The sequence below is a fragment of the Giraffa tippelskirchi genome, chromosome X (assembly GCF_054371585.1).
Source record: "Giraffa tippelskirchi isolate mGirTip1 chromosome X, T2T-mGirTip1v1.2.pri, whole genome shotgun sequence".
NCBI lineage: Eukaryota > Metazoa > Chordata > Mammalia > Artiodactyla > Giraffidae > Giraffa > Giraffa tippelskirchi.
The window spans coordinates 58,099,935-58,108,117 of NC_137289.1; positions in this window are offsets into that span (position 1 = coordinate 58,099,935).

Here is an 8,183-nt window from a genome sequence, read left to right on the forward strand (position 1 = left end):
TATTTGAACCGTGTTAGGTGATACATTTTGCCTGGCCTCTCTGTTCTTCTAGTTATGAGCTGTCATATCTTAGGGAAGTTGTCTAACCTCTCTCTGCTTCCACTTTTGAGCTGTGTGATCCCAGGCAAGTTGCCCGACCTGTCTGTGCTCCTACTTATGAGCTGTATGATGTTAGTCATGTTGCCTTACTTGTATGTGCTTCCACTTCTGAGCTGGGTGATCATAAGCAAGCATCCTGCCCTCCCTGTGCTCCCATTTTTGAGCTGTGTTATCTGAGTCAAGTTGCCTAACCTCTCCGTGGTTCCACTTCTGAGACACGTGCTATTAGGCTACGTGCCGAACCACTCTGTGCTTCCATTTAGGTGCTGTGTGTTCTTAGGCTATTTGCTTTTCCTCTCTGTGCTTCCAACCCGGTTCTCCATGATCTTAGGAACATTTCCTCACCTCCCTGTGCTTCCACTTAAGAGTTGTGTACGCTGGTAGGCGAGGTGATCAACCGCTTGTGTTTTCACCTCTGACATATGTGATCTTAGGCAAGTTTCCTGACCTCTCCGTGCTTCCCTCCAAGAGCTGTGTGAGATTAGGCAAACTGCCAAACCTCTCTGTGCTTCCACTGTTGAGCTGTGTGATGTTACACAAGTTCCCTAACTTCTCTGTGCTTCCACTTCTGAGGTTTGTGACCTTAAGCGAGTTTCCTGACCTCTTTGTGCTTCTGCTTATGAGCTGTGTGATCTTAGGTAAGTTGCTTAACCTCTCTGTGCTTCCAACGTCGAGCTCGGTGACGGGAATGAAGTGGTCTGAGCTCTGTGTGCTTCCACTTGTGATTTGTGTGATCTCAGGTAAGTTTCTGAACCTCTCTGTTTCCACTTCTGAGCTGTGTGAGGCCAGGCAGATTGCCAGACCTCTCCATGCTTCCAGGGATGGGCTGTGTGACCTTACCTGAGTGGTCTGACGTCTCTGGGCTTCCACGTGTGAGATGTGTGATCTTAGGTATGTTGCTTGACCCCTCTCTGCTTCCGACTCGCTTCTACATGATCCTAGGAACATTTCCTGACCTCTCTGTGCTTCCACTGAAGAGCTGTGGACGCTGGTAGGCAAGGTGACCAACCACTTGTGTTTCCACTTCTGAGGTATGTGATTTTCGGCAAGTTTCCTGACCTCTCTGTGCTTCCATCCAAGAGCTGTGTGATATGAGGCAAGTTGCCTAACCTCTCTGTGCTTCCACGTCTGAGCTCTGTGACCTGAATTAAGTGGTCTGTCCTCTCTGTGTTTCCACATCTGAGTTGGGTGACCTTAAGGAGGCTGGATGGCCTCTCCCTGCTTTGTCTTCAGAGGTCTGTTAACTTGGCAAGTTGCCAGACCAGTCTCTTCTTCCCTATCTGAGCTCTGTGATTTTAGGAAAGTTGCCCGAACTGTCTGTGCTTCCATGTGGAAGGTGTGTGATTTTAGGCAATTTCCCCGACCTGTCTCTGCTTCTACTTAGGAGCTGTGTGATCTGAGGTAAGTTGCTTCACCTCTCTGGGCTTCCAACATAGAGCTCTGTGAGCTGAATGAAGTGGTCTGAGCTCTCTGTGCTTCCACTTCTGATTTGTGTGATCACAGGTAGGTTTCTCAACCTCTCTGTTTCCACTTCTGAGCCTGTGTGAGGCCACGCAGGTTGCCAGACCTGTCCATGCTTCCAGTGATGGGCTGTGCGACCTGACCTGAGTGGTCTGACCTTCCACATCTGACCTCTCTCCGCTTCCTCTTCTGATCTGTGTGTTCTGAGGTACGTTGCCTGACCACTCTGCTTCTATAAGTGAGCTCTGTCATCTGAGGAAAGTGACCTAACCTCTCTGGGCTTCCATATGTGACCTGGGTGACCCTAACGAATTTCTCTAGCTCTGTGTGTTTCCACTTATGAGCTGTCATATCTTCGGGAAGTTGTCTAACTTGTCTGTGCTTCCTCTTCTGAGCTTTGCGATCCTCATCCTGTTGCCTGTCCTCTTTGTCCTTACGTTTTGGAGCTGTGTGATCTTAGACAAGTTGCCTATCCTGTCTATCACACAGCTCAAAAGTGGAAGCAAAGAGAGGTTAGACAACTTCCCTAAGCTATGGCATCTCATAACTGGAAGAAGAGAGAGGCCAGGCAAAATGTACACAATCACACGGTTCAAATATTGGAAGAGCAGTGATGTTAGGCACCTTTCCTGAGATCCCAGAGCTCACTTACGGAAGCAGAGTGGTCAGACAACCTGCCTAGTTAACACAGCTCTGAAGAGGAAGCAGGGGGAGGTCAGGCAGTCTCGCTCAAATCACTTCTATGTCTGAGCTGTGTGCTCTTCAGTAAAGTTTCTAACCTCTCTGTGCTTCCCCTTAAGACCTCTCTGATCTTGGGCCACACTACCTGACTCCGATGCTTCTAGCTCGAGCTACATGATCTTGGGAACATTTCCTCACCTCTCTGTGCTTCGACTTAGGAGCTGTGTGCTGGTAGGCCAGGTGACGAATGTTCTGTGCCTCCACTTCTGAGATGTGTGATCTTCGCCAAGTTTCCTGACCTCTCTGTGCTTCCAACAAAGAGCTGTGTGATCTTAGGCAAGGTGCCTGACCTCTCTGTGCTTCCACTTCTGATGTCTGTGTCATTCCGTAAGTGGTCTGACCTCTCTGTGCATCCACATCTGAACTGGGTGAGTTTAGCGAGACTGCCTGACCTCTCCCCGCTTCCTCTTCAGAGCTGTGTTAACTAGGCAAGTTGTCTGACTACTCTGCTTCCGTAAGTGAGCTCTGTGATCTTAGGAAAGTTGCCTAACATCACTGCTCTTGCAATATTTGAACCGTGTTAGGTGATACATTTTGCCTGGCCTCTCTGTTCTTCCAGTTATGAGCTGTCATATCTTAGGGAAGTTGTCTAACCTCTCTCTGCTTCCACTTTTGAGCTTTGTGATCCCAGGCACGTTGCCCGACCTGTCTGTGCTCCTACTTATGAGCTGTATGATGTTAGTCATGTTGCCTAACTTGTATGTGCTTCCACTTCTGAGCTGGGTGATCATAAGCAAGCATCCTGCCCTCCCTGTGCTCCCATTTTTGAGCTGTGTTATCTGAGTCAAGTTGCCTAACCTCTCCGTGGTTCCACTTCTGAGCCACGTGCTATTAGGCTACGTGCCGAAGCACTCTGTGCTTCCACTTAGGTGCTGTGTGTTCTTAGGCTATTTGCTTGACCTCTCTGTGCTTCCAACCCGGTTCTCCATGATCTTAGGAACATTTCCTCACCTCCCTGTGCTTCCACTTAAGAGTTGTGTACGCTGCTAGGCGAGGTGATCAACCGCTTGTGTTTTCACCTCTGACATATGTGATCTTAGGCAAGTTTCCTGACCTCTCCGTGCTTCCGTCCAAGAGCTGTGTGAGATTAGGCAAACTGCCAAACCTCTCTGTGCTTCCACTGTTGAGCTGTGTGATGTTACACAAGTTCCCTAACTTCTCTGTGCTTCCGCTTCTGAGGTTTGTGACCTTAAGCGAGTTTCCTGACCTCTTTGTGCTTCTGCTTATGAGCTGTGTGATCTTAGGTAAGTTGCTTAACCTCTCTGTGCTTCCAACGTCGAGCTCGGTGACGGGAATGAAGTGGTCTGAGCTCTGTGTGCTTCCACTTGTGATTTGTGTGATCTCAGGTAAGTTTCTGAACCTCTCTGTTTCCACTTCTGAGCTGTGTGAGGCCAGGCAGATTGCCAGACCTCTCCATGCTTCCAGGGATGGGCTGTGTGACCTTACCTGAGTGGTCTGACGTCTCTGGGCTTCCACGTGTGAGATGTGTGATCTTAGGTATGTTGCTTGACCCCTCTCTGCTTCCGACTCGCTTCTACATGATCCTAGGAACATTTCCTGACCTCTCTGTGCTCCCACTGAAGAGCTGTGGACGCTGGTAGGCAAGGTGACCAACCACTTGTGTTTCCAGTTCTGAGGTATGTGATTTTCGGCAAGTTTCCTGACCTCTCTGTGCTTCCATCCAAGAGCTGTGTGATATGAGGCAAGTTGCCTAACCTCTCTGTGCTTCCACGTCTGAGCTCTGTGACCTGAATTAAGTGGTCTGTCCTCTCTGTGTTTCCACATCTGAGTTGGGTGACCTTAAGGAGGCTGGATGGCCTCTCCCTGCTTTGTCTTCAGAGGTCTGTTAACTTGGCAAGTTGCCAGACCAGTCTCTTCTTCCCTATCTGAGCTCTGTGATTTTAGGAAAGTTGCCCGAACTGTCTGTGCTTCCATGTGGAAGGTGTGTGATTTTAGGCAATTTCCCCGACCTGTCTCTGCTTCTACTTAGGAGCTGTGTGATCTGAGGTAAGTTGCTTCACCTCTCTGGGCTTCCAACATAGAGCTCTGTGAGCTGAATGAAGTGGTCTGAGCTCTCTGTGCTTCCACTTCTGATTTGTGTGATCACAGGTAGGTTTCTCAACCTCTCTGTTTCCACTTCTGAGCCTGTGTGAGGCCACGCAGGTTGCCAGACCTGTCCATGCTTCCAGTGATGGGCTGTGCGACCTGACCTGAGTGGTCTGACCTTCCACATCTGACCTCTCTCCGCTTCCTCTTCTGATCTGTGTGTTCTGAGGTACGTTGCCTGACCACTCTGCTTCTATAAGTGAGCTCTGTCATCTGAGGAAAGTGACCTAACCTCTCTGGGCTTCCATATGTGACCTGGGTGACCCTAACGAATTTCTCTAGCTCTGTGTGTTTCCACTTATGAGCTGTCATATCTTCGGGAAGTTGTCGAACTTGTCTGTGCTTCCTCTTCTGAGCTTTGCGATCCTCATCCTGTTGCCTGTCCTCTTTGTCCTTACGTTTTGGAGCTGTGTGATCTTAGACAAGTTGCCTATCCTGTCTATCACACAGCTCAAAAGTGGAAGCAAAGAGAGGTTAGACAACTTCCCTAAGCTATGGCATCTCATAACTGGAAGAAGAGAGAGGCCAGGCAAAATGTACACAATCACACGGTTCAAATATTGGAAGAGCAGTGATGTTAGGCACCTTTCCTGAGATCCCAGAGCTCACTTACGGAAGCAGAGTGGTCAGACAACTTGCCTAGTTAACACAGCTCTGAAGAGGAAGCAGGGGGAGGTCAGGCAGTCTCGCTCAAATCTCTTCTAGGTCTGAGCTGTGTGCTCTTCAGTAAAGTTTCTAACCTCTCTGTGCTTCCCCTTAAGACCTCTCTGATCTTAGGCCACACTACCTGACTTTGATGCTTCTAGCTCGAGCTACATGATCTTGGGAACATTTCCTCACCGCTCTGTGCTTCGACTTAGGAGCTGTGTGCTGGTAGGCAAGGTGACGAATGTTCTGTGCCTCCACTTCTGAGATGTGTGTTCTACGCCAAGTTTGCTGACCCCTCTGTGCTTCCAACAAAGAGCTGTGTGATCTTAGGCAAGTTCCCTGACCTCTCTGTGCTTCCACTTCTGATGTCTGTGTCATTCCATAAGTGGTCTGACCTCTCTGTGCATCCACATCTGAACTGGGTGAGTTTAGCGAGACTGCCTGACCTCTCCCCGCTTCCTCTTCAGAGCTGTGTTAACTAGGCAAGTTGTCTGACTACTCTGCTTCCGTAAGTGAGCTCTGCGATCTTAGGAAGGTTGCCTAACATCACTGCTCTTGCAATATTTGAACCGTGTTAGGTGATACATTTTGCCTGGCCTCTCTGTTCTTCCAGTTATGAGCTGTCATATCTTAGGGAAGTTGTCTAACCTCTCTCTGCTTCCACTTTTGAGCTTTGTGATCCCAGGCACGTTGCCCGACCTGTCTGTGCTCCTACTTATGAGCTGTATGATGTTAGTCATGTTGCCTAACTTGTATGTGCTTCCACTTCTGAGCTGGGTGATCATATGCAAGCATCCTGCCCTCCCTGTGCTCCCATTTTTGAGCTGTGTTATCTGAGTCAAGTTGCCTAACCTCTCCGTGGTTCCACTTCTGAGCCACGTGCTATTAGGCTACGTGCCGAAGCACTCTGTGCTTCCACTTAGGTGCTGTGTGTTCTTAGGCTATTTGCTTGACCTCTCTGTGCTTCCAACCCGGTTCTCCATGATCTTAGGAACATTTCCTCACCTCCCTGTGCTTCCACTTAAGAGTTGTGTACGCTGCTAGGCGAGGTGATCAACCGCTTGTGTTTTCACCTCTGACATATGTGATCTTAGGCAAGTTTCCTGACCTCTCCGTGCTTCCGTCCAAGAGCTGTGTGAGATTAGGCAAACTGCCAAACCTCTCTGTGCTTCCACTGTTGAGCTGTGTGATGTTACACAAGTTCCCTAACTTCTCTGTGCTTCCACTTCTGAGGTTTGTGACCTTAAGCGAGCTTCCTGACCTCTTTGTGCTTCTGCTTATGAGCTGTGTGATCTTAGGTAAGTTGCTTAACCTCTCTGTGCTTCCAACGTCGAGCTCGGTGACGGGAATGAAGTGGTCTGAGCTCTGTGTGCTTCCACTTGTGATTTGTGTGATCTCAGGTAAGTTTCTGAACCTCTCTGTTTCCACTTCTGAGCCTGTGTGAGGCCACGCAGGTTGCCCGACCTGTCCATGCTTCCAGTGATGGGCTGTGCGACCTGACCTGAGTGGTCTGACCTTCCACATCTGACCTCTCTCCGCTTCCTCTTCTGATCTGTGTGTTCTGAGGTACGTTGCCTGACCACTCTGCTTCTATAAGTGAGCTCTGTCATCTGAGGAAAGTGACCTAACCTCTCTGGGCTTCCATATGTGACCTGGGTGACCCTAACGAATTTCTCTAGCTCTGTGTGTTTCCACTTATGAGCTGTCATATCTTCGGGAAGTTGTCTAACTTGTCTGTGCTTCCTCTTCTGAGCTTTGCGATCCTCATCCTGTTGCCTGTCCTCTTTGTCCTTACGTTTTGGAGCTGTGTGATCTTAGACAAGTTGCCTATCCTGTCTATCACACAGCTCAAAAGTGGAAGCAAAGAGAGGTTAGACAACTTCCCTAAGCTATGGCATCTCATAACTGGAAGAAGAGAGAGGCCAGGCAAAATGTACACAATCACACGGTTCAAATATTGGAAGAGCAGTGATGTTAGGCACCTTTCCTGAGATCCCAGAGCTCACTTACGGAAGCAGAGTGGTCAGACAACTTGCCTAGTTAACACAGCTCTGAAGAGGAAGCAGGGGGAGGTCAGGCAGTCTCGCTCAAATCACTTCTAGGTCTGAGCTGTGTGCTCTTCAGTAAAGTTTCTAACCTCTCTGTGCTTCCCCTTAAGACCTCTCTGATCTTGGGCCACACTACCTGACTTCGATGCTTCTAGCTCGAGCTACATGATCTTGGGAACATTTCCTCACCTCTCTGTGCTTCGACTTAGGAGCTGTGTGCTGGTAGGCAAGGTGACGAATGTTCTGTGCCTCCACTTCTGAGATGTGTGATCTTCGCCAAGTTTCCTGACCTCTCTGTGCTTCCAACAAAGAGCTGTGTGATCTTAGGCAAGGTGCCTGACCTCTCTGTGCTTCCACTTCTGATGTCTGTGTCATTCCATAAGTGGTCTGACCTCTCTGTGCATCCACATCTGAACTGGGTGAGTTTAGCGAGACTGCCTGACCTCTCCCCGCTTCCTCTTCAGAGCTGTGTTAACTAGGCAAGTTGTCTGACCACTCTGCTTCCGTAAGTGAGCTCTGTGATCTTAGGAAAGTTGCCTAACATCACTGCTCTTCCAACATTTGAACCGTGTTAGGTGATACATTTTGACTGGCCTCTCTGTTCTTCCAGATATGAGCTGTCATATCTTAGGGAAGTTGTCTAACCTCTCTCTGCTTCCACTTTTGAGCTGTGTGATCCCAGGCAAGTTGCCCGACCTGTCTGTGCTCCTACTTATGAGCTGTATGATGTTAGTCATGTTGCCTAACTTGTATGTGCTTCCACTTCTGAGCTGGGTGATCATAAGCAAGCATCCTGCCCTCCTTGTGCTCCCATTTTTGAGCTGTGTTATCTGAGTCAAGTTGCCTAACCTCTCCGTGGTTCCACTTCTGAGCCACGTGCTATTAGGATACGTGCCGAACCACTCTGTGCTTCCACTTAGGTGCTGTGTGTTCTTAGGCTATTTGCTTGACCTCTCTGTGCTTCCAACCCGGTTCTCCATGATCTTAGGAACATTTCCTCACCTCCCTGTGCTTCCACTTAAGAGTTGTGTACGCTGCTAGGCGAGGTGATCAACCGCTTGTGTTTTCACCTCTGACATA